Here is a 27327-nt window from a genome sequence, read left to right on the forward strand (position 1 = left end):
AAGTGGCCAAGACTTATTTATACTCAAATATTAACTACATAATTAAATCCATAGATATGGATAATACAATTTTAAACAAAACAGACAACGAAATAATAGATTATATATGGAATCATAAAATGCATCATGTAAAAAAAGAGACATTATATAGGGCCAAAAGTAGAGGGGGCTTGGGGTTGCCGAGCCCTCTACTACTATAATTAACTAACATAATCAATAGATTAAAAAAAAAATGCACTCAGACCCGGCTACAGCGTGAGAAGCACCGTACATCTACTGGTTCGGCTTCACCTTGAGAAACCGACCAGAGATATACAAAAATAACAAATTAATATAAAAAAATCGAAGTGCCACGCAAACATATGAGAACTAATTTTAAAATATAGAGACAAAACAGATTTATGCAAAATTTAATAAGTAAAAGTCACGCTTGGATTAGGGAGGAGGTAACCAAAAATATAAAATGTAGAGAAGAGCAGGACAACTGAGGGGGTAAATTGGACAAAAAATTGGAAAAATTGGGGAAAATAAGATCTGTCAAAACACAAAGTATAATTTTTAAATACCTGCACAACACCTGGCTAACAGGCGAAGAAACAATCAAACATCGTATGCTGAGGATAATGCCGAAATGCCCTTTATGTAAAACAGCGAACTTCACCAAACTACATACGATTGTCCAATGTGATAAATCTAAACATAATAGGATAAAGTTAATAATGAAAATTTGCAAAAAATATAAGTATAACAAAAATAACATTTTATTCATAGATTTAGACTACGAAAACAAAATCGTTCTAAAATGTATAGACTATATAGTAACTACGATGATATCCTGTGGACAGGTGATAAAGATTTTTAAATAAGATACGTGGTAAAAATAAGAATATTAACCACAACAAGAACTCAGTACGTCTTACGACGAATAGATACTTACCGTCAGGTTGATATAACGCAATTGATGTTGGAATTGGGGGAGAGAGGGGGAGGGAGGAATAGGTATTACAGACCGAAGGGTCGCGTAGCGCAATTGCGAGCTGATGCCATACCCATACCCCCTCCTCGCACCCGACAACAGCCATATTTCAAAGAAAATTTCAAATTCTATTTCAAATATTTCAAAGAAACCCATATAACTTTTTTTTTTAAAGAGAAAAGGGAAGAAAGGAAGAAAGAAAAAAATAAAAGAATTTTGTAATTTAATTTTTTTTCTTCTTTCTCTGAAAGAAAATTCTAAAGACATATATAGGAAGGGATACAGGGAAAATATAAGGGGGAAGTAAATGGCGATGACATCATGGGGCTAAGTCACAGGGCTCAGTGAAGTGCATAGGCCCATCATGAGTCTTTGAAAACACCCAATGTAGAACATAAACAGACAAAATAAAGACACAAATACATACTGTATAACACTTAGTTTAAAACCCTACTAACTTCTCCCGCACTGCATGGTTGACCACTATAGAATAATGTGGTCTCATAAATACGTTTGGATCTTTCAATAAAGCATAATCAGATAAACTAAATAAAGGAGGCCTAACGCGACCCAGGAAAAACACATAGAGAATAAAGAAGCGTGAACCTTGGATCGAGCGTAACCTACCTATCAACATCTTTAAAGACTATTATGAGGAACGACACATATTATCACTCGAATAATAAAATAGGAAATTATTTTTTTTAAACAAAGTCTAAATAGTACACCATTCCATCGTCAAAATTAGAAAACCATAAAACAAATTAAAAGATACAATATAACATCATAAAGGAAGAAATACAACTGGGAAAGATATTTAATCTATACTTGCTGTCTCAAACATAAAGAAAATATAGCATACACACAATATAACACCATTACATATAGCAAACACTGAGACCTAGGCGACATATAGCAAAGGTTACAAAACATTTCAAGGGAATGAACTTCGAGCAAGGTGAGGGAAACCAGACTCGGACGAACAACCCTTTAGATAACACTATGGAAACATAAATACCCCATCAAAAATTCTAAAAACTAAATTTTTTATATAAAATTTTGTTTTAATAAAACGTAGAACACATCTGAGGGGGAAATACACAAATATAAAATACTTTTTATTTTTTTTTGGGAAATGGGGGCATCTGTCCGTTGCCCCCCCCCCCCCACTCCCAACAAAGTGTGTGTGTGTGTGTGTGTTATTATACCCATTACACTGGTCAACAGTGAAATCATTACTGACTTGAAAAGGCCCTAATCTGTAGTATTTTGGTGTGCCGAACACGAATATAACCGTGAAAAATTTGTATTGGCTCTCGTTTTGAAGATATTCATATACCTCATTTTCTATGTTTCACTGTGTAAATTTCTCCAGTAGGACTGCAGCAACATCCGGAATAATGATGTAACATTGCATAATACCATCATGCTCACATCATCCACAGTTGATTGCATAATTTTCTGATGCAATGCAATACTAATGCCATGCGGCTGCTGAAGTAAGTTGACGTCAGCAGTGTACTATACATGTGTAGGCCTATTATACTAATGCCAGGCGGCTGCTGAAGCTGACGTAAGCAGTGTACTATATAAAGCCCAATCAGATAGGTTCAGCATTTAAAATATTTTAGACGTTGTGCGAGACAGTTCAAGCTACTGTTACATAAAACTTATTTTTTTATCCATTTACGTACAATAAAGAACAGTAATGCCTCGAAAGTGTGTTAATACCGCGGACAATTTTTGCTATATTTGTGGGGAAGTGACATTTGCCAACCAGAAGAAAAGTATCAATTCTCAAGTGAAGAAGGCATATCATCTTTACTTCGGATGCAAGGTTGGTGACCAAGACAAGCCTTGGGCTCCGCATATATGCTGTGCTACATGTACAACACAGCTTTCACAGTGGTTGAATTGCAAAAGGTCATCAATGCCGTTTGCAGTCCCAATGGTGTGGAGAGAGCCAAGCAACCACCTAAATGACTGTTACTTCTGCTTGGTTCCTCCTCTTTCCGGCGGAATAACGAAGCGAAAGAAGTCGAGAATAGTCTACCCAAACATTCCGTCTGCATTGAGACCAGTTCCACATGGTGAGGGACTTCCTATTCCAGAACCTCCAGCAGAATATTCTCTTGATTCATCTGACGAAGACAAAGGTGAGTCGACCTGTTCTTCTCCTGGTCCATCAGCATGCAGTGATCCAGATTTTCACTGTGGTGCATCATCAACCCCACACAGAATAACACAGGAAGAACTAAATGACCTGATTCGTGATTTGGACTTATCAAAGAACAAGGCAGAATTGCTAGGATCAAGACTCCAACAATGGAATCTTCTAGAAGAAGATGTCACAATTACTGCATATCGAAAGCGCCACCAGCAATTGGAGCCTTTCTTCAGAAAGGAAAGTAATCTGATATTCTGTTCCGATATTGAGGGCCTCATGAATGCTTTAAAAATCACTCATGACCCACAAGAATGGAGACTATTTGTGGACTCTTCGAAACTGAGTCTCAAGGCTGTGCTTTTGCACAATGGAAACATTCTTCCATCTATTCCAGTAGCGTATGCTGTCCACATGAAAGAGACATACGATAACTTAAGGCAGCTACTGAATTCCATTGAGTATAACAAGTACAGCTGGCACCTCTGTGGTGATTTGAAGGTAGTTGCCCTTTTAATGCAAGGATATACAAAATACATGTGTTTCTTATGCGAGTGGGATAGCCGAGCAAGGGAAATGCACTACATGAGGAAGGAATGGACTCACAGGCAGAATGTAGCCATTGGAGAGAAGAATATCCAACACCCAGCTCTGGTTGAGGCTCAGAAAATCTTGCTACCACCCCTTCACATCAAACTAGGTTTGATGAAGAACTTCGTGAAAGCCATTGACCGGACTTTGCCAGCATTCCGATACCTGCATGAAAAATTCCCTCGACTCAGCGAAGCAAAGATTAAAGAGGGAGTTTTTGTGGGTCCTCAGATTCGAGAGCTTTTCAAAGATGACCGGTTCAACAACTTGCTGGAAGGTGACGCGAAACAAGCATGGAATGCTTTTCGCCTAGTTTCTACAAACTTCCTCGGAAATGTTAGGGCAGAAAACTATAAGGAACTAGTAGAAGACATGTTGATGAAGTATAAGAAACTTGGCTGCAATATGTCTCTAAAGATTCACTTCCTTCATTCCCATTTGGATTTCTTTCCTAACAACTGTGGTATTGTTAGTGATGAACACGGCGAACGTTTTCATCAAGATATCGCAACAATGGAACAAAGATACCAGGGAAAATGGTCCACTACAATGCTGGCTGACTACTGCTGGACACTCCTCAGAGATGCTCCCGAACAGCTGTACAAGAGACAGGCGAACAAATCTAAGATGTAGTCAATGACTTGATTTTTTATAGGTAGGCTATTACAGTTGACCTTTTACTATTGGAATGCATTTCGTTATGTAAACATTAATTTCTTGCAGATTACAAAAAAACTAGAGCCAATTTTGCAATTTGACTGTCATATTCGTGTTCAGCACATAAAAATTGATAAGAATTGACTAATTTTATTTCAGTAACATGACTTTTGTAAAAATTTGTTGTCCAGTGTTACATTACTTGCAAAATATATATGGTGCTGACATTTTCGGCAAGAGGGAGACCTACCGATATTCTGCATATAATTATTTTAATGTTTTTCAGAGCGAGAGTATTGGGGCCTGATCTGTTCAATATATTTCTCAACTGATACAGCAGGTATAATCAGAGGCGTAGGGGGGGGGGGGTGAAGGGGAGTACATATGTCCCCGGGCGCCAAGGTACAGGGGCGCCAAAATGAGGCTTACAACGTTACATTATAATAAGTAAACAAGGGTAATATTCAAAAATGTGATTAAACGGGGAGGGGGCTGGGGCGCCAATTTTATAGTTCGTCCCCGGGCGCAAAATATCATAGCTACGCCTCTGGGTATAATAGAGACCCCCCCCCCCCCCCCGAGTTTGCCACAGAGCGCTCGTGTAATATACGGTTTAATACAAAATACATGATTGTGGGCAGGAATATACAAAATTTGGTCGATATACATGATCGTTGGTATCTACTCAAACGAGGGCCATGAAATACATTAGCAAATTCCTACAGTATTTTAAGGCAGGCGATTACGAATTATTTAAACCACGTTTTTCATCTGTCACAGATTTTATAATCATTTTGAAGTGGCTGCTTTATCTCGAGGAAAACGAGCGGTAAGTGTTATACAAAACAAAATCTTAATAGCAATGTGATCACTTTTGCGTCATTTGACAGTAAGAATAGTAATAAATAGAGGATAATTTCTTTTCCTACGTTAGGCCTAATACCTGGTATGTTTTTTAGTGTGGTACACACACAAAAAACAACCCCAAAACAACACTAACAACATTTTAAAAAACCCACAAAAACGAGTGCCGTGCCGAAGCCACGGGCTAAAATGCTTTATTATCATTTTTTTTTATTTATAGCATCAATCACAAATTGAAATATATACAGTATTAGCGTTGGAAAAGAAAGTTTTCTTTTTGTTATATTTTTTTTTCTCACCCTAGCGAAACACTTTCTGCAAATGACCTTAATAAAGAAAAATAATAAATTAACCTAAACCACTTTGAATGTCGACCGTATCTTTTATTTACACGGCATCATGCGCGGAAGAAAATACCAACTGAACCGGGATTTCAGACAGCAGATGAATTGAAGTTGATTCATTGAACATCATTAGCAATTGTACAATCAAACAGATGCAACAATGAAAAGTGGAACTATGAAAAATCGAGAATGTTAGATTTGCGATGGATTTATTCCGAATCATTGTCTGCTAATAGAGAAGTCATGTCAGTTGCTGTGTCGGCGATGCCCACACAGCGCGCCGTCCAAATGTGAAGTTGCGTTTTGCTGACAGACATAACACTGTGCCATAATTTATCTGATGGCATGTAAAGAAGCTGCTTAAATTATAGTATTTAAAAGTTTCTTCATTTTGTAAGAGCTCAAGAAATTAATTCTGGTTTGAAAGACAAGATGACGGTAAAACTCAGAAGACGTAGCTGTACAGTACCGTTGGTGTTGGAGACGTCATAATAAAGGTAACTGCGTTAACTTCGCTTTTTGTTTGGTAATTTGTTGGATATTATCTTTTGCTGATCTTCTTTGAGCTTGGAGTAAATTTTACATTCTGAACATTTTTATTTGCACTTATCTGCTTAATATGTATTGCTGGGATATCATATAGAATATGAAGTCAGTATAATGGTACTATATTACATATTTGAATGATAAAAGACTGGTAAATGATATAATGATAAACTACAAAATAAATAATTTGCCCAATATCCCAAATATGTTAATTAAAACAAACATTGAATGTAAATTCAGATATAATGAGCAGTTGTAAGAAGTAAGAAATAACATTTTATCCATTGAACCTGTTATGTGTTATCATCATCAGTTTTAAAATAAACACATGGAGACAAGTTTGCTTAAATTCTAAAATTAACACACACACACACACACACACACACATATGGTATTTTAATCTAATACAGAAATGGTGACATTGATATATGCAGACCAATAGTTTTTTTCTTCTACAGATATAAATTAAAAAGCCTAATTCTGAGAGTTTCACCTACAACATTCATGATGGGAAAGGGCCACTAATTAAGAGCTGACATATGTGGAAGAAAAATACCATCCATGTTGAAAAGGGCTAGAGGTAATGTGAGAAAACATAATTTATCAATCTTATTTAACATTATTGTTGATATTTTATCTCAACTGGTCAAAAGGCTAAGTGGGTTTATGTAATGGTCCAGAGTGTGTTATTTATTTCACATCCCCCTCTGTCTTTCAACAGTAAGAAATTAGCTACTTTGGAGTCCATAGTTCTGATCAATTTGTTTATATAAAACTTGGTTTTGGGCTTAAATCAACATCTTGGATAAATCTAATAATGAGCAAAATCCAAGTATATACATGTGATCATGTATAAGATTAGTTGAGTTTTTTAACCAGCCTAAAAGCCATACTTCCACAATATAGGCTAAAATCATTAAGTTGTCCTTGAAGTTTGATGAGTGTTAACCATTAATAATAATAAGGTGATCTTTCATCTGAGTATGTTACCACCGCATGCAATATTTATACATGTAGTGCAGTTTTTACTAAACGTAGAATACATGCTTATATAAATGAGATCTAGATTGAAGAAGTGAAGATGCATACAAATACATGAGGTTATAACCACTACTGCTGATTCAAGTTTGATCATGCTTGGCCATTGGGCTTATAGAGTCAAGTTTCACAATGATGCTTATTATGTGTGATAAAGGTATGGTAGTGAAGTGACCTTGCATCTGATTGGCAGAGTTTCTTATGATTTGCACAACAGTGTTTATGATCCAATTTAGATCTGACTTGTTTAATTATTTGCTTGTATGTCTGAGGCTATAAGCAAAATCTATGCATATAATGTGGTGGTTCTACATCTCACTAGCCATTCTTGCTACTGCTCTTAAAACTATTTCTCATTAATTTCATCAGACTTGGTGAATAGATTTATCTCATCAAGATATAGCAAAAGAGCAATTTTGTAAAAAAAATATTCATTCATATTAAACTCAAATTCTGCATCTGATTGGTTGACCTTGCAAATACTATAAGGGCTCTATTTCTGACAAAAAGATTATTTTGATCTAATGTAGCAGAAATGCTTATATGATCAAAACATTGAACATATTTGATGACAAATAAGAAATAGTTTTTCATGCAAATTTGATAAACATTGATAAATCGGTTCATATCATTAAAAGCTTGGAAGAGTTTGATTACATGTGAGACCATCACATATTAATCATTCTTTATTTAGAGAATTATTTTTGTCAGGATTTAGTAAAATATGTAAAATCAATATGGACTGGTTTTGTTATGTACAGCAACACTAGTTGTTTACTGAGTACTGAGGGAATTGGAGTAAGGCAAGGGTACATTGCAGTAGGTAACCTGGTTGACTTGATAACAGGATTTTAACACAAACATTTTTATCAGGAGTCTAGCATACTAACCATTGATTCACTGCAGATCCTGCCCCCATTAGTTACCTTTTAATACATAAAGCATTTGGGTTTTTTATGTCACAAATCCCATAGGGATTAAAATTAACATCATAGGTCTCACTGGATAGTTTCGTATTTTGACATCCCTCTAATTTTTAAGGTAGAAGGCATGAACCTAATTATCACAAGCCTAGCATTTATAAATTTACACATAAGCTAAATCTATAATGTGGTTCAGATTTACTTTGAGTTAGGCATGGAAATAGGTTGGCTTGTTGGTGACTGCCTGTCACAGTTAGATGAGCATTGGAGATCATATGCGTAACTTAGTCTGCAAATGAGCTGCCGACTTTTATTTGTGTCTGCTACAGAGGTAAATATAAAAAAATCTTGATGGTAGAGGGGTGACGAAAAGTATGCTAATTTGTTATAGTACTAGTGAACTTTATTCATGCATAAGGCACATACTGATTCTTTTAGTTGCCTTGTCACAGAAAAATATTGAAAATAGCTATTTCTAGTAAAAAATGAATGTAAAATGTACCTGCATCCTTTGACCCTACCAGAACCAAACTAAAAGCTCAAATTTGTGCAGCTGCTTTTGCTCATCACAAACATAATTGGGAGTATAACTGCTAACCCTACCCTCTAGCACACATTTCATTCATTCATTGGATTAAAGTCACGTGCACCTTTCGGTATGTGCGACTGTTTAGTTTGTACACGTTTGTGTACTTTTTGAATTTAGCGATTAACTTATACAATGCCCCCAAGCAAGCAAGCCGAAGCCCAGGTGCCCCAAAAGGTCCCGCCCAGGCTCTCATCGCTGCAACCTTCTCCATCGTTGTACTCCGTTGGTGGTCTGTTTCTGCATCCTGCATCTCCTTCCTCTCTCATTTCAGGCAGTAACCGAAGCACACCAGCAGCAGTATTATGAAATTTTCGTTGCAATCAATGCCCAGTTCCCTATATTTATTGGGCTATTCCTGTACTATCTTGCCAAACATGTGATTGTCACATACGCTTCAGATATTCCTGAGTTGTGAATTTTCCTATCTTTTGTAAGGTCTATTAAATTTTGTGTACTTTGCGTACTTGAATTTTCCGAAAATTTTTTCACATCTAGTAGGCTTTTAGTAGCCCTTTATTTTGTTTTGGAGATCTCAATTTGGTTAAGTATTTCGTACGTGTGGCTTTAAACCAATCAGTGTGTTTCAGGGCCAGTAAGTTGTTAGTCAAAAGAGGGCTTTCGTGGGTCAGAATGAAAGCCCTATGTGGTAAAATTTGTTTGTAAAAAAGAAAAAAAAAAAGAAAAGAAAAGAAAAAAAAGGTGGGTAGGGAGTGTGTATGCTATATTTGTGTGATGGCTATAGACATTTTTGTTCGTTTTTCTGCTTTTCCCACATATCCCGACAACACACATTCACGCTCACTTTCTCATTCACACTTATAAGTAGATGTGGGGGGGGGTGGCCTTATTTCTTTTGTTTGATTTCGGGAAGGCAATTCTTTTCATACTGGGGGGTGGGGGTGGTTTGATTATTTGAGGCATACTCTTTTCATTGTTTCTGCCTTCATTCCCCAAGGTCTGCAAGTGTCCTGTTCTTTCTTCTTTTACTGCCTTAGGACGTTTAACTTCATCCTGTGCCTTTTCCTGCTCTTCTTTATTTCAGCTCTTTCTGCCTTATCCCGTGTCCGTTTCTATTTTGGTCTTCTCGTCCTTTTGATACTGCCATGTTCGCCGTGAGATGTTTTCTTCGAGGGAAGTGGTTTGATTGCCTTTGTTTCCCTTCGCTTTGACCACTTGGCTATTTACCTGTTATTTTTGTTTAGCTTAGCTATTTGTGATTTATTTTAATGTATATTTTTTTTATTTTTATTTTTTTATATTTTTTTAATTTTTTTTTGATCCTACGGGACCTAGCATGCCGTTATAATTCCGAAACAGTGATTTTGTAATATTTTGTCCTTATCTGGTTTTTATTGTTCGGGTTATGATCGGCTGTGCCAGTCTGTGAACCCACGATACCGAGCCAGCCGTCACAATTCCCAAACAGTGATTTGTAATATTTTGACTGGTCTTTGATTTACTTTTTAATATTTTTTTTTTTGTTTTTTGTTTTTTTTTGAACCTACGGGGCCTAGCATGCCATTATAATTCCAAAACAGTGATTTTGTAATATTCGTCCTTATCTGGTTTTTATTGTTCGGGTTATGAGCGGCGGTGTCAGTCTGTGAACCCACTAGCCCGAGCCGGCCGTCACAATTCCCAAACAGTGATTTGTAATATTTTGATTGGTTTTTTTCTTTTTTGGTTCGATCTTTTAGGTTTATTGGTTTTAATTTCTTTACATGGTCTCTCTTTATACCCAACCCTTCATTCGGTTTAGATTTGTCCCCTTTTGCCTATTTTGTTAATGAATGTCATGATGTTATTATAGGTCATTCCTATGTTATTGTTTTTTGCCACAAGTAACTCCGGGTATGTCCACCGTTCTCCTATTTGTTCCTGTTGAGATTTTAGTTCGGCCCTTTCCTGGTTGTATTTGGGGCATATATTTATTAAGTGTGCGATTGTTTCTGGAGTTGGGCAGTAGGGGCAGTTTTCGGTTGGTCCCCTTTTTATGTGTTTCCCTGCGCATCCTGCCAATAGTGTTTTACCTGTTCTTATTCTATTTATTATTGTTATATCGTATGGATTTTTGAAGGTCGGACTTTCGACTTTTCTACTTACTTTTTTCATCATCGTGTGTATTAGACTGTTTGCGTCCGATTTTTCCCATAGCTCTTGCCACATGTCATTGATCTTGTCCCATGTTATTGATTTCAGTGACGCTGTATGCTATATTTTGGGCTTTTGGTTCGTTTGTGGCGTTTTTTGCTTCTGCATCTGCTTTGTCATTGCCTGGGATTATGGATGTGAGAGGGTATCCATACGAATTCAACGTGTTTGTTGTTTTTTTCAATCTCTTTAAGTAGCGATCTTGCATGATTAATCATATTAGGTCTGCTCTTGGATTGGTCTGTTGCTAACGATTGTAGTACACTGTAAGAGTCGCTTAGAATGACTGCCTTAGTTGTGGGGTATGTTTTGACGTATGTTAATGCCATTAGTATTGCCATGAATTCTACCGTGTATATAGCGCATTGGTCTGGGAGTCTTTTTCCAACGGCGACATCTAATTTTGGGATCACTATCCCTGCTGCAGTTTTATTTGGATTTTTGGTTTTTGATCCATCTGCGAAGATTTGCGTGTATGTCTCGTATTTGTTGTCAATGTACGTTAGTATTGATGCTCTTAGTCCTATCGGGTCATTTTGTTTTTGTCCTAGTTTACGTAAGCTAAGATCTATTTGTGGTGTGGGACAGGTCCACGGGGGGTCTGGGTAGTACCTTATTTTTTCTGGGTTGATATTTGCGATTTGAAATTTCCTTTTTAATTCTATAATTATTTTCCCACTAGGTATTTTTTTATTTTTTCCTTTTGTATCGAATGGTTTGTCGCATGCTAAGAGGGCTTGTAGCGTGAGGTGGTTGGGTTGGTGTATTGATATTCGAGTCGAGTATCGCAGCATCAATTCCTTCCGCCTTAAGTCTAGCGGGGGTTCTCCTACTATTATTAAGATATCTTGTGTGGGGGTACCATTTAGGACGCCGGTGCATACCCTTAGCGCTTTTGATTGGACTGTGTCTAGTTTCTTTAGTAACGTGGCGTTCGCCGCTCCATATACCTGGCAACCGTAGTCCAATTTTGCTCTTATAAGTGCTCTATATAGGGTAACGAGTGTTTTTTGATCAACCCCCCAATTCACCCCTCTGAGGTTTCTGTGGAGGTTGATGTCTCGTTTGCACTTCGTTACGAGTTCTTGGATATGAGCTGCCCACGTGAGTTCGTGGTCGAATACCATACCTAGGAGTGTCGCTTGTTTTTCGAATTTGATGGGTACCCCCTTTAGGGTTAAGTTTGGAGTGGGTGGGGGGTGGCCACCTCCCGGATTGAAAACTATGCCTACTGTTTTTAGAGGTGACAATTTAAATCCCCATTTATCTGTCCAATTTCCTATATCGTTTAGTCCTTTTTGTAAGTGCTTGGTCGTTTCTCTGCTGGCTGGGTTGCCAGTTTTCCATACGGCGCTGTCATCGGCGAATTGGGATAAGTCAAGGTGGTTGGGTTTTACCGCTGTTTCCAGGTCGTTTATCATTATATTAAATAAAGTTGGGCTGATTACGCTTCATTGTGGCGTGCCATTTTCCAGTTTGTATCGTTCGGAGTAGTCTTGTCCTAGTCTGACTTGTATCTTTCTATCGGTTAGGAAGTTAGCAATAAATTTGTATATATTGCCAGTTATTCCGTATGGTTTAAGTTTACTTATCAGTCCCTTAGTCCACATTAGATCATATGCTTTTTCCATGTCTAAGAAGATGGCTGTAACATATCTGGATTTTTAAAATTTTTCTCTAGATGCTAATTTGACAGCGGTTTCTAGTCTCATGAGTTGGTCTATTGTGCTTCGGTAGTTGCGAAACCCGCTCTGTGTATTAGCTAGTAGTCCTTTGCTTTCTAAATGGTATTTCAGCCTGTTGTTTACCATAGTTTCCATTATTTTACATATATTGTCTGTTAGTGATATGGGCCTGTATGATTTTATATCGCTTGAGGGTTTTCCAGGCTTAAGAATCGGGACCACTACTGCCTTTTTCCATCTTATAGGTATGGTACCGGTTTCCCATATTTTATTAATGAGGTTAAGTGCAATTGTGACAAGTTTTTTGGGTAGGTTCTTGTACATTTCATACCCCAAAGTATCCTCCCCGGGGGATGTGGTCTTTTTGCCGGCGAGGGCCTTTCTCCATTCGGCTTCTGTAAACGGAAGGTTTAGTGGGCCGTCATTATTTCCTGCTTCCTTTATGTTGTCAGAGTTGCTTTCCTCAAATTGCCTTTTATGATTTTTAAACTTATCCTCTAAGTTGGTATTGCTACACATGTTGGCGAAATAGTTTGCGAATAATTCTGCCTTATGTTTGTTGTTTTGTCCAGGTATGTTGGGGGTTATTGATTTAGTTTTGCCTCTCATTTTTTTAATTCTTTGCCACACCTCCTTCGATTTTGTGTTAATATCTAGTTTTGAGCAGAATTCTCTCCATGAGTTTTGTTTAGCTATCATAATAGTTTGTTTGGCAGTTTTTTCCTTTTCCTTGTAGTAGTTAAAGTCCCTATTATTTTTAGTTCTTTTGAATTTGTTTAGAGCTCTTTTTTTCTCTTTAATTGCTATTTTACATTCATTATTCCACCAGGGCACCGTGGGTTTGGGTGCTACTCCTTTAGTTTTAGGAATTGTTTCTTGGGCCATTGTGTTAATGGTTTCTATTAATTTGTCATTAAAGGTGTCAATGTCCCGGTGATATATGGTTTCTGGGTCGATTGAGTCACCTATCTGTTTGAACCTAATCCAGTTGGTCTGTTCGTATTTCCATCTTGGTGTGAAGGACGCTTTATTTTGAGGTATTCTAATTTGTATTTCTATATTTATAAGGTAATGGTCACTTCCCATAGGGTCGCTTTCATCAACTTGCCAATCAGAAATGCCTGTTAATCTTGGTGTGCATAGAGATAGGTCTATTGCTGATGTGTGGCCTGTTCTGTCATCTATCCGGGTGTGCATTCCGTTGTTTAGAAAAACTAAGTTGCATTTTTGTGCCCATTTTTCTACAATTTTTCCTTTAATGTCCGTCTTTTGACTCCCCCATAGTTCATTGTGCGCATTGAAGTCCCCGCATATTACCACCCATTCTCCACAGTCTTTAATCATTTTGATTGTTTCGTCTGCACTTAAATTGCGCTGCTCATTTGTTTCATAGAGGTTAACGATTAGTACCTGCTTAGTTTGAGCGGTTATTTTGACTATCTGTATTTCGAAGTCATTGGGCGGTCTACTATCTGTTAATTTATGCATTTCTGATGTAATTCCATCTCTAACAAAGGTTGCTAACCCCCCTCCTCTTGCTGTGGGGGATCGATGCTTTAGGTATTTGGTGTTGTAGCCTATGATGTTTGGGATACGTGAGGTATCATTTAGGTGGGTTTCCTGTATGCATATAACATCTGGTTTTCTTTCCTGTTCAAGTATTTTGTTATTTAGTTGGTCAGCGTGGGCCCTAAGGCCGCGTGCATTCCATTGCCATATTTTGATTTCTGCTCTGGAATCCATCTCTAGTGCAAAAAGTCTTAATAGTTTGTTTAATTTACTGTTGTTTTCGTTTTATGCGTGTTTCCTACCAGTGAGGGTGCTACCTATTTATTTTGTTTTTGGTATCCTGATTTTTGTTTTGGCCTGCTTATAGTTTACCCCATGGGAGATCATATATTCGACTATTAGGGCTTCTCTAAGAGCCCTGGGGCATTCTGCGTGGTTTGGTTTGTGGTTACCACTACAGTTAGCGCAGTGCTGATTGGTGGCGCTACATGTTTTCCGGTCTGGGTGGTGAAGACCACATTGATTGCACCGGAATAGGTTTCCGCAACTCTTAGAGTAATGCCCCCAATTTTTGCAGTTGCCACAGAACCGTGGTTTGTTTTTGAAAGCAAAAATTTTTTTAGCCTTGAGTTTTTCGGCTATTTTGATAGTTTCTGGGGTGGCGCCCTTAAAAAAGAGTACCACTGCAGTGCTATCCTTTCCCCTTCTTGTTTTTAGGCGGATTGCTTTCTCTACTTCCTGTCCTTTACTCCTTATGTAGTCTACTATTTCATTGGTTTTATTTTGAGTTGATACGTATATGACTCCTTTGTTGTGTGTTTTTGGGGGGTTTGGGTCTATGTGTTGTTTTGTTCTGTTGTGTCTAGTGACCTGAACATTTATTTGGTCTATTCTTTCAATTTCCATATATTTGGCAATCTGTTGTTCAGTGGTGCATTTGATTATCAGCAAGTCGTCTCTAGTGCTTTTAAGCGTGAATTCTCCTTGGTGATGTTTGTTCAATTGCCATGCTATGGTTTTAAAGGCTAACTTCGTTATTTTGGAATTTACTCCCTTGACGAAGAGAGTCAGTTCAGCGGGGTGTTTCTTGTTTTGGATATTTTGCAGACTGGTCTTTTTTCCCCTGGTGTTTGTCTCTTTAGCTGACTTTGTTTCGTTGTCCATAACCGGCTTGCTGGGTCTTGTATTCTGACAGTTAGTGTGTTCCTTATTCTTTCTAACTGGTATTTGGGATTTGGTTTTCCTATTATTCTTACCTTTTGTTGAGTCGTGTGTGACTGCTTTATTTGTGGTAGGGTGAGGGCGTTCTGTTTCATCTAGTAGGTTCTCAGTTTGAGTCCCCTGGCTGCTAGTGTTTTTAACCAGCGTGGTCTGGGTTGTTTTTGTGCTTGTTGAGTATTGTTCCTCAGTTTGGGTACTCGTGTCGGATGTAGTTTTGCGGTTACTCGGTAGATTGTCCACATTCTCGTTTACGCTTGGTGACAGGTAGAGTCTACTCATCGAGTCAGTTGGGGTCGAGTTGAAAATTGGCGTTAAGAACTGTATCTGTCGTTTTTCTCTTAGGGGGGATGAGACTGCTTCGGAGTAAGTTTGCCTTAGTTTATCTGCCTTTAGGTTGACCAGGCAGCTGAGATAACTATTTGATGATGTGACATTAATTTTGTTGTTATCCATCTTGAGTTTCTTTATTTGATGTAAGGTATATATGACGGGATATTTCTTTAGTTTTAATCCTGGGTTTGTTTTGATTTCTTGCAATTTATTTGAGTTTAATTCTAGCTTAAAGCTATCTGTCTTAACTATACTTTATTCTACTTAGTACTATGAAAAAGCAACAGCTGTAAGGGGATATGCAAATAGCTTTTATTCTGATTTGTGTAATTAATTATTATATTACTATTATCCAATTTAAACTTATTGAAAATTATTTTCTAGCCAAATGGTCAAAGTAAAAGGTTTTACTTACCCCGATCCAATTTTCTTTTTAAGATCTTTAGAGTTTTTAAATACAGCCTTCTAATTATACAAGTTTCATTACATTGGTCAATAATTAGTCACATGTGATGACACTTGTAACTAATCAAACCACAGCAACTGAGAGCAGACTAAGCACTGATATTTATATGGTACAGTGGCAATATACAGTCTGTCTGCCGCAACACATGAAACAAACTGGACAAATCTGAAAGCCTTGAATTTGACTTTATTTATCTGTATGGTAGAACAGAACCTGAGTTGAAAAGCTTTTAAAGAAAGACCTTGATATCAAACCTAATAATAACTGCAGGAGTTATATTATGGATAATTAACCATTCTCTCAGTTTCAAACTGGGCATTCCATCCCATGGGGTTCTAAATGTAAACCAAGTGTAACTGATATCCTAATGAACTGTAAAGACCATAGCAGCACAACAGCAGGGGACCAGGTATGTCCAGATCCAGAAATCACAGACCAGTTTCAAACTGATGATGAACCACATAAAAATTACACATCTGCTAGAACTTATGTTATGAAGATAACTTAAATTGCATTATTATTAATCCTCCTCCTCACATTCATCATAATTGAGATGCATCATATATGTTTTATTGTAAAATAGTTTATGCAACATAATTCAGTGAAGACCTTTGCTGCCAATTTACCAGTGAACCATTTGTTTCAATGAACATATTTTATGTTGTAACAAGGAGCATCATTTAAACATTATGATACACTTATCATACCTGTATATGAAATCTTAATACTAACACTTATACTTGCAATACTACTACTAATAAAAACACCTGCATTGATAATTTGATTATGTTCAATTGGACTTGTATCTAAATGATCACCAGCTGTATGAAAAGACATATTTTAATATATAGATATTGGATGGAATACTAGTTACCACAATTGAATAGTCATATGATAAATGATATATTATTTTAAACAATTTATATTTGCAGTGAAACATACTTTTACATTATTTTCACTTAAATTTCATTTATAGAGCAGTATACTCTGCATTCATTAAATTACTGAAATGGTTATAATACAACAACAAATACTGCAACTTCCAGAATCACAAAAATCAAAAGATATAAACAAAAACTTCCCTACATGTATCAACAGTTGTCACTTAATAGACAGAACTCTGAAGATTTAGAATAGGATGTTAACAAATTAGGTATTCAAGTTAAAAAGAAAAAAATACCAAGTAAGCTTACTACCAAAAAATCAAACAATAACAGTGAATTTTAGTACATTCCCAGGAAACAGAATATATGATTTTTCTTAACTTGATCTGATACATCTTAAATCTATAGAAAATGATTCATATTGTATGACTAAAATATTATGTAAACAAAAATTCCATCACTTTTTTCAGATGCAACATGCATACCCCAACCCATCCTTCTTGATCATAAAGTATACCAGCATTCCACTATAAGATGGGGAGCTGTAGTGGCTCAGTGGTTAGCTTTCTGGACCTGTGAAATAAGGTAGGTTCAAATTCTACCATCAGACCAACCTGGGTTAGCTACCATGGTGTGTCCTTGGGCAAGGCACTATATTTAAAGTGCCTTGGCACTAAATAACTTACTTGTGTTGGTTTACCATAAAAGGCCAAACCAAACACAAAAAAACAACAACTTTAAAATATGAGTTTTGTCAATACTAAGTAATTGAAAATCATACTGAAGAAATGTTTTTGTTAATACAGATTAATGGATCTAAAAAATCTCTTTCTTCTGCAGGAGTTTAAAATGTTAAATTAAAAAGGTCATGGTACACATTGCTTTGTTCGTACACATCAGGCTCCGTAACCCATATCCAACTAAAAATTTTAGTAGAGTCTGAATAAAACATATTTTAATCTGGATGATAATATTCTTTCTCCATTCATATATTACACCACCAAGATTGATCCAAATAAGATTACATTTTACTATAACACTGAGGATGAGTATGCCTCTTAACAACTTACAAATGTGGAGAGAATGGAGTTAAACTGAACTTTGATTTCTTTTCAACCATAGCACAAGATGATCATTTATTATGAAAAAACCTGAATAAAGTTGGAGTTCATAACCATGACAGTCTTGATACAATATAAATTCAATATATTATTGTTGTCTTGAGGTATAGTTCTGTATATTACAATCTCACACAAGATCAGGGTATATTTTAGTACCATACAGTTAATTCGGGATTGTATTAATACCTATTCTGGTGAATGAACATTAAATAAGATTTACTATTTTGGAACCAGTTGCAATAAAGTTTACTAAACAAGAGAAAATATGACTTTACTATAATATCTAAAATGTAAAATCTGCAAACAGAATACTTGCTTGACTTTACACTTCAACTATATCATAATATTTATTTGAAATGAATTTATACAAATGGCATTAAATTTGGTTTCAGGCTGGTAATGACAATGGTAGTAGTGAATAGGGACGGTCTAGGGACTAGGGAACTTCCATGTTAAAAAGGGTATATCCACTCTGGGGACTATGTAATTTAACATGGGAGAAAAAAAAAAATATCCATTCTAGGGACAAGGGGAATTTAACATGGGAGAAAGAAAAAAAACTATTCACTCTAGGGACAAGGGAAATTGAACATGGGGAATAAATCGTGGGACTGTCTTGGGACTAGGGGAAATGGAACAGGGTCGGGACCCTATTTTAATAAGGTCCCGACCTGATGGGTCTATGAAAATGGAACAGGCGAAAATTGAAACAGGGAGGGGTCTCTATTTTTTTATTATTTTTTTAAACAAAAAAATAAAAAAAGGGGTAGGCAATTGAAAGTCAAGATCTTTTCGAGAGATAGGAATGGCCCTGAAAAGGGCCTTTGGTTTTATGTTAATATACCCTTAACATAAAGGGCATCTGTGACATCTTCTTCTTGACCTTAGGCTGTGCCTGACTGCAGGACCATAGATTAAGACTCTTTTGAGGCATCCTTGATGCTCCACATAAGATTCTTCGCATCCACAGGCTGGTGTCTGTCCTGTGGATAACTGTCCAGTTGGATCGGACATACATTGATATGTCCGTCCGGAACATCATCGAAGACACAAGCGTTGAAGATTGTACATCGGTCCACATGTTGGGGTGCTGAGTAACAGGTGAAGGAATGCAGTGAACTGTACTTATTTATAGGGGGAGGAAGGATTGAAACGGATTGAGTTTGTTGACCAATCCAAACACGCGTTACAAAATTCAGTCAGCCCACGTCCAATCCGAAGAGAGCAGTCTGTGACGTCACATAGTCTATATAGATTCGCTAGTGCCTGTGCGTAGTCAATCTAAGCGACAGTTTTTCAACATGACGGAAACTCAGAAAACGATCAGTTTGGGTGCACTGATGGTGGAGACTACCCAAGGGAACCCAGACTTACTTTCAGAAGAGGTGAATTGGGATTTTGTGGATTTTTTTACCTTGCAAGAATTTGTTCCTGAACCTTCGTCACCTTCTCCTTCATTACCGCACATGGAAAATTTTAGACAGAGACAGAAAGAAGAATTGGAGAAATTTATACAACAGCAAAAGGAAGCGGAACAAGCTTTTCTCCTACAGCAACAGCAGCAAGAAGAAGAGGTAAGAAAAAAACAAGAAGAAGAAGACGCAGCAGCAAAGAAACAAGGGTGTCAAAATCAAACGGTCACGGTACTGTTAGACATTTTAGTTAAGAAGTCTGAAACAGATGTATCAGACTTCTTTATTACGGCCGAAGAGAATACGACCTTCCCAAGCTAAACACTCCAACCCTGTGACTACGCCTACTGCACCATCCTTAGTGATTTCAACGAAATCATCATCAACAGTACGCAGTCCAGAAGTAGGCCTTGGCCATGGCAAAGGCTTAAGACAGTTAAAGTTGATTGTTTAAACTCACCCCTTACACCAAAAAAGGCCCTTTTCAGGGCCATCCACGTCTCTCGAAAAGAGATAGGCTTTCAATTGCCAATAACTAAAAAAAAACATTTTACCCAATAGTACCTGTCTGTGTATGAGTGTGCGTGAGTGTAGGTTCTTATTTTAAAATCAAAACCCAAAGACACTTACCTTTTATAATTAATTTATTCTTTTATAAATATTTACAATTCACAATTCACAACAGAGCACTTTAAAAAGTTCATAGACTTATTCTGTCTCATTGTTCACTCTCTGTTTTTTTAATTTCTTCACCGTCATAGTCTTTTCCTCCTCTTCCTCCTCACTTTCTTCCCTTCTTTTCTTCTCCTGTTTCTTTTTCTTCACCTGTCTGTTTTCTTCCTCTTCTTCTTCCTCTTCCTCTGAAGAATCCCTCTCTTCTTCTGACTCCTCTTGTTTCTTTTTTGGGCAGTCTGGTGACCAATGTCCTTTTTCTTGACAATAATAACAGGTATCTTGACTTTTGTCTCTTCTAACCCCTTTTTTTTCTTTTTTGACGGTCTGGACACTCTGAAGACCAATGCCCTTTCTTCTGACAGATATAGCAAGTATCTTGACTTTTATCTTGAAAGGAAGGAGAGTAGTCCCTCGGCTGGTCTGAAGAGAATTTTCTAATGACCCCTCGCAAAGCTCTGATGAAACGTTCAATCTTGGTAGTCTCTTCCATTGTTGTGCTCAGTTTGAGAGTGAAATGAATAGTGAAAGGACAAGACACATACCCTTTATATACGCTGGTCTGCTATGACTATAAATTAATCCATGGTGTTTAAACTTTAGTCATTTGACTTTTTGCTATCGAGATGAAATGATCCAATTCATTTGAGAAGAAAGAAGAAGAAAGTAAGAGGCAGAAACGTGATCTATCGCCTCGTACTAGGGCTGAAGTCTTGGCACAAATTCATGCCAGTGATTTTGAAGAGGACATGAGTGAACCAGAATCCAAACCCTCTAAACAAAGTTTACCACCCTTAGTCAACCCTGAAAAGTACTATGACATTCGAGAGACGGAAAAGCGTCCCTCTAGAAAATTTAGAACTACGGCTTACAAATACACAGTGAAGTTTAAAGATTTCAAGTCTGAAGTACTGTTAGAGAAAGCAAAAGGGTTCATCACCGACATGTGGGATTCTTTGCTCACCACACTCAAGCGACAATGTCAACCCAAAGAAGATGATCGCTTGAGACTTTCCATACAACATGACGGCTTGAAATCCCCTGTTTGGATCGAGTTTAGCAGCCCTGCAGAATTGACCACTTCCAAAGTCATGGACAAGATTCAACACGTGCAACAATCTAATGACCAGTTTGACATCACCGATGGAAAAGCCACACTGGACATGACCCACGTCTCTCCTCCTCAAGGGACCGGACAATGCAGAAAGACCTTATTGGTCAACAACCTTCGCATTACCAAAACAAGTCTTGTCCAAATTAACAATTTTCAAGACCACATGTGTTTAGTCCGAGCCATCGTGGTGGGATGAACCTATGCCGACAAGATTGACACGGTAGAATGGAAAAGAGCCTGGGAGAACATTCGAAAATCGAACCGAGCCAAACAACGAAATGAAGCAGAACTTCTGTTACAACAAGCATGCCTGTCCAAAGACACATCCTGTGGCATTCCTGAGATGCAAAAATTGCAAGATGCCCTAGCTCCACGATACACCTTGAAAGTGCACCCTCAAGAAGTGCGCGGGTCTCTGTTGTTTCGAGGGAAAGACTTTAAGGATGGAAAATACATTCACCTCTATCATCACGATGACCATTTCGATACCATTACCACTATCACTGGATTCCTGGGATACAAATATTACTGTGAGAAATGTGACTTATGATGGTTATAATAATCGAGAGCAACACAAACATTGTGGATCGAAATGCTCAGGATGTTTGGCCTCTCAACCCTGTCTGAGCGAAGGGCAAGAACCAGTGCATTGTCCTGCTTGTCTGCGCACATTTGTCAGCCCTGCCTGTTACCAACAACATCTGAAGATGCAAGGTTCACAGAAGAAATGTGCTTGTCAACTCCTGAGATTGTGCCCAATGTGTGGACAAGGTCTATGTATCAACAGTACCAAGGCACACGTATGTTCAGGAAAGAAAAAATGTCACATTTGTCACTGCATTGTGGACTTGGAACACCAATGCTACATACAAAAATACCAATCCCAACCAGAGAAAGAGGATGGTCACAAGAAGAAGAAAGGCAATTTCATCTTTTTCGATTTCGAATGCATGCAAGAGATCAGTATTCACATTCCTAATTTCTGCGTGGCTCATCGAGCGTGCGAGAAGTGATTCAAGAACCTATCTTGAGTTATTGCCCTCACTGCAGTAAGATTCCTGGAGGGCGTGAAAAAATCTTTCAAGGACCGAACACACTAGCCGATTTCACACAATGGGTCTTAGACCCCATCGACAAGACGTGGAGCCAAGAGGACATCGAACATTATTATGGAGATTGTCATTGTCATGCCACGGTGATGGCTCACAATTTCTCCGGATATGATGGACAGTTTCTTTTGAGATGTTATACGGAACGTGGCATCGAGCGTCCTAAAATCACTTTGAACGGAGCCAAAATCATTTTCATGCAAGTGGGACAAGTGCAGTTTAAAGATTCGATGAGCTACTTAGCCATGCCTTTGAGTCGAATGCCTAAAATGTTTGGAATGACAGAAATGGCTAAAGGGTACTTTCCACACTTTTTCAATACAGAAGCCAATCAACACGCCGTTCTACCCCATTTGCCTCAGGCTCACTATTACGACCCTGACAACATGCGTACCGAACGAGAAACTTTCTACGCTTGGTACCAGGCTCACGCCTCCGACCCTTTCGACTTTCAGGAAGAAATGCTAAAGTATCGTCGTTCCGACATGGACATTTTACGGCGATGCTGTGGAAAATTTCGAGAACTGTTCATGGAACACGGAGGGGTTGATCATTTAAAAGAGGCTTGCACCATTGCCAAAGCGTGTTCCTTAGTCTACCGACAACGATTCATGCTTGAAAACACTGTGGCTGTCATCAGTCCTCAAACGACCAACTATGTCAAACGTCAATACTCGGTCAAAGCCCCATGCTGGTTGCATTACTTGTGCGACAAGGAAGAAAAATGGATTCAGCATGCCCGCAACGGACAGGGCGAAAGATCATCGGAATGCATTCGGTCAATGGCTGGGACTTAGAAAACCCCAAGATCATGTACGAGTTTAACGGTTGCTTATTTCACGGATGTCCCGTCTGTTACCCTGACCGCGGCACTAAAAATCAGTTCTTACAACGAACCATGGAAGACTTGTACCAGGCCATTTGTCAGCCACGCCTAAAGTTAGAACAGGAAGGATACCAAGTGGTGGAAATGTGGGAACACAAATACAATCACCGTTTGAACACCGATCCCGAGTTTAAACGCCTCATGGAAAGTTACCAGTTCATGGACCCCCTGAACCCAAGTAATAGTTTGTATGGAGGAAGGACCAATGCCACCTGTTTGCTGTACCAAGCTGACGAAGAGAAAGGAGAAGAAATCATATACTTGGACGTGTGTTCACTGTATCCCTACGTGTGCAAATATTGTTGCTTTCCTGCAGGGCACCCACAATTGTTCACCGAACACATCGACCTAAAAAACATTCGACAATACGAAGGCTTGATCAAGTGCAAAGTTTTGCCTCCCACGAACCTATACCATCCCGTCTTACCTCGCCATTGCCAAGGCAAACTTATGTTTCCTTTGTGCCGTACTTGTGCTGAAACGTGCAACCAAGATCAACCTTGTCATCACACCCAGGAAGAACGGGCCTTGACGGGGACATGGGTCAGCGTAGAATTGTTCAAAGCTCTGAACATGGGATACCAACTGTTAGAAGTGTACGAAATTTGCCACTTTCCCAAGACACAATAATTCCACAAGGGTGACCCCACGCAGAAAGGCATTTTCGCAGACTACGTGGATGCCTTTTTGAAACTGAGCAAGAAGCCAGTGGCTATCTGTCCTGGTGTCACACTCCCGAAGACCAAAAGACATTCAGAGAGAAATTCTGGGCACAAGAAGGCATTACTTCAGATCACATTGAGAAAAACGAAGGCAGGCGATCGTTTGCCAAAGTGATGTTAAATTGCTTGTGGGGTAAAATGGCACAATGACCGTGTTTACCCAAGACGGAGTATTTGACCGAACCTTCCCGCTACTTTCAGATGATTCACGACAAAGCCAAATTCATGAAACACGTGGACGTCGTTCGTGAGGATTTGATCTTGGTGAATTACGAAGAAGATCTGAACTTTGTAGAAGATGACCCCTTTGGAAATGTCATCATTGCAGCTTACATGACAGCTCATGCTCGCTTAAAATTGTACGAAGCTTTAGAACTGTTAGGGGAACGTGTCTTGTACTTTGACATGGACAGTTGCATTTATATCGATCACCCGAGTCAACAGCACCCTGACATCGAAGGAGACCGTTTAGGAGCCTGGACAGACAAGCACCCCGATGACAAGATTCTAAGTTTCGTTAGTGGTGGTCCCAAAAATTACGGCTACGAATACTGGGCCAAACAAGGAGAAGTGCACACGAAGTGTAAAGTGAAAGGACTTACTCTGAATTATCGTACCAGTCAAGTGGTCAACTTTGGCATATTGAAAGAAGCCTTGCAGTCTAGAGATAGTGACCACCTATCAACCCAACAAGATTGTACGTTTACCCACACACCACATCGTCAGTCGACCCTTGGAAAAAGTCTATCAAATCGTGTAGCAGAAGCGAGTGCGGCTTCCCACCCACTTTACTTTGCCGTATGGACATGTCGGTATAAAACATTGGTTGTAAGAGGATAGCCACCCACCAGAAGGATGACTTCGCCGCAGCAAGAATCGAGTGAGAAATCCAGTGAGAACTCCAAGTTCAAACCCTACCATTTTCCAGTCTTCTTACCTGACTATTGTGATTGTGCCCATCGATTGGACATGTTTCAAAAATGGCCTACGGATAGGGAAGGATTACCTTCTTCGTATGTTTTAGCTAGAACAGGATTTGTCTACTTCGGACCCGAGTCAGGATTGGGATACGAAGTACAGTGTTTCGCTTGCGGACTGAAGTTACGAATGGATCTATGTATCTACAAAGATTCAGCTATTCTGGAACATACTCGATGGTCTCCGCACTGCCCTTACCTTTCATTGGCCTTTCCACCCATTAAACTACGGTACAATTATGACGGTACCTTAGAGACGGTACCTTCCAAAACTAGACATAAACACATTGCATCCTATTTCATTGTTGTTTCTTTTCCACATAATAGCTTATTTTTTATAAAATGTTAAACTTTACTAATCTTTTTTCAAGATCACTTTAGTTTGCAAAAATACATCTTGTCATTTATTGGCATTCTACATTGAATTTTGTAAACTAGCTATAAACCTGACCTAATTACTCAACTTAACTGCTGACAGAAACAGTCTACAGTAAATGTATTTCATTTCTATAGCTCGATGGATAAACATTACATCTTTTAAAGCTGTGCACAGAATAGGCCGACATATCACGAGTCAGGAAAACATGGGGGTGGTATCCCCTGTGTCCAAAATTAATATCATTTTGAATAGAATATTCTAGTGACAATTGCCTCTTTTCAAATGGTAAGCATTGCTTTTTTTTATTTTCATCAATCTGTCAAATTCGGTATGCATTTTGCTTTAATATTTGAGATGGAAACCTTAGGTGCATAGAAATGTCAGACAGCTTTGTACATCATGGATGGTGTCCAACATACTTTTATGATCATAAAACAAAATCCCATTTTTTAGTTATGGCCACTGATTTAAAAAATATTCATCCAAGCTAAATATAATAATAATAATAATGAGGACTTTGTATAGCGCCTAATCTTTAGAAGCTCTAAGCGCTTTGCAACATTAGACAACATAAAAACATACACAATGATATGATTACAAAAACAAACACCATGAAATTAGAAAACATAAAAAACATGCTGAGAATATTTAAGGTAGTTAACATTATTAAGTCATTAAGTTTGTTTTTGTAGTCAGAATAAGTAGTTTTGAGAGCACTCTTGAATGGGATCACTGCGTCTTTGTGTCTAAGTTCAGTGGGCAATTCATTCCATGTTGCTGGGCCCTGGTATGCAAAAGAATGCTGTCCATGTGACTTTGTTTTCATAGTGAGAATAATGAGTATATGATTGTCGGAAGAGGAGTGTAAGTATCTTGCTTGTGTGTACACATAGGTGAGGTCGGATAGGTATGTTGGACTAGAGTCTGTCAGTGAAACGTAGCACAGAGAACTAATGTTGTGTTTGATTCTGGATCGAATGGATAGCCAGTGTTGGGTACGGAGCAGTGGGGAGGTGTGCTCTGATTGTGGTACTCTAAGTATGATCCAAGCAGCTATGTTTTGAACTTTTTGAAGTCTCTGCAGTAGATATTAAGATGAACCAGACAGAATTGAGTTACCATAGTCCAGTCTTGAAAGCAGTAATGAACACACAAGTGTTTTAGTGGCATCAACTGAAAGATATCTGAGAATGGAGCTGATGCGTCTCAGCTCAAGATACGCAGCCTTGCATATGTTCATGACATGTTGGTGCAATGTGAGAGTACTGTCCAGAGTAACACATAGGTTTTGTACTGATTGTGTGAATTTAATGTTGGTGTTGCTGATATTTATTGTGTGAGGTAAAGGATGTGAATGAGAAAGTCTTTGATAAGTAAGTATGGCTTGATTTAAATTGTGTTTTTCATGTGACTTGCCAGAGATTTTTAAATGAATTGATAAAGTAACTTGAGACACATTTCAAAGTACATGTTTTAAAAATATTCCATTGATTATTGCTGGCATTTAGAAAAATGCAATGCATCCTTTGTTGTGAAACTTATTTTAAAACATTGTATTACTCATGCAGAAGCCTGCTTGAAAACTAATGGCAAAGCAAAGGCAAATGGAATGGAAGAGACCATATCAGAGACCCTCAAATATGCACCCAACCAACGCAGAATGATAAAAAACAAGGTAATCCAAATGACTCTTATTTCATCAATATTGGATTCAGTTTCGTCTTTTAAAGCATAGTATTTGCAAAGCGGATGCATTTCTAAACTGATAACAAAATCAGCTTATCCTATTGCCCAGGACTATCAGAGCTAGAGTCCAGCTAACTACAATATGCATATATCTTGTCTGATCGGACAAGTGCCTCCATTTGGAATTTTTATTCACATGAAATATTTGGATGAAATAAATTCATCTTTGTGCAAATTGATTGCACCATCCACTTGCCAGAAATGACAAGTAAGTGCAAAGTTATCTTGTATCATGGCTTAACGATAGTAAG

The 27327-nt window shown here is 38.1% G+C and overlaps 1 long non-coding RNA gene across 1 annotated transcript; it reads left to right on the forward strand.

Annotated features, from left to right (window-relative positions):
- Positions 1-5692: 5692 nt before the first annotated feature.
- Positions 5693-27007, forward strand: LOC149807525 (uncharacterized). The gene is made up of 4 exons (XR_016416117.1): positions 5693-6093; positions 6601-6722; positions 17409-17523; positions 26899-27007. It is a non-coding gene; the product is annotated as an uncharacterized LOC149807525 (long non-coding RNA).
- Positions 27008-27327: the final 320 nt, after the last annotated feature.

Source organism: Sinohyriopsis cumingii, chromosome 1 (assembly GCF_028554795.1).
Source record: "Sinohyriopsis cumingii isolate HCF-2022 chromosome 1, ASM2855479v2, whole genome shotgun sequence".
Taxonomy (NCBI): Eukaryota; Metazoa; Mollusca; class Bivalvia; order Unionida; family Unionidae; genus Sinohyriopsis; species Sinohyriopsis cumingii.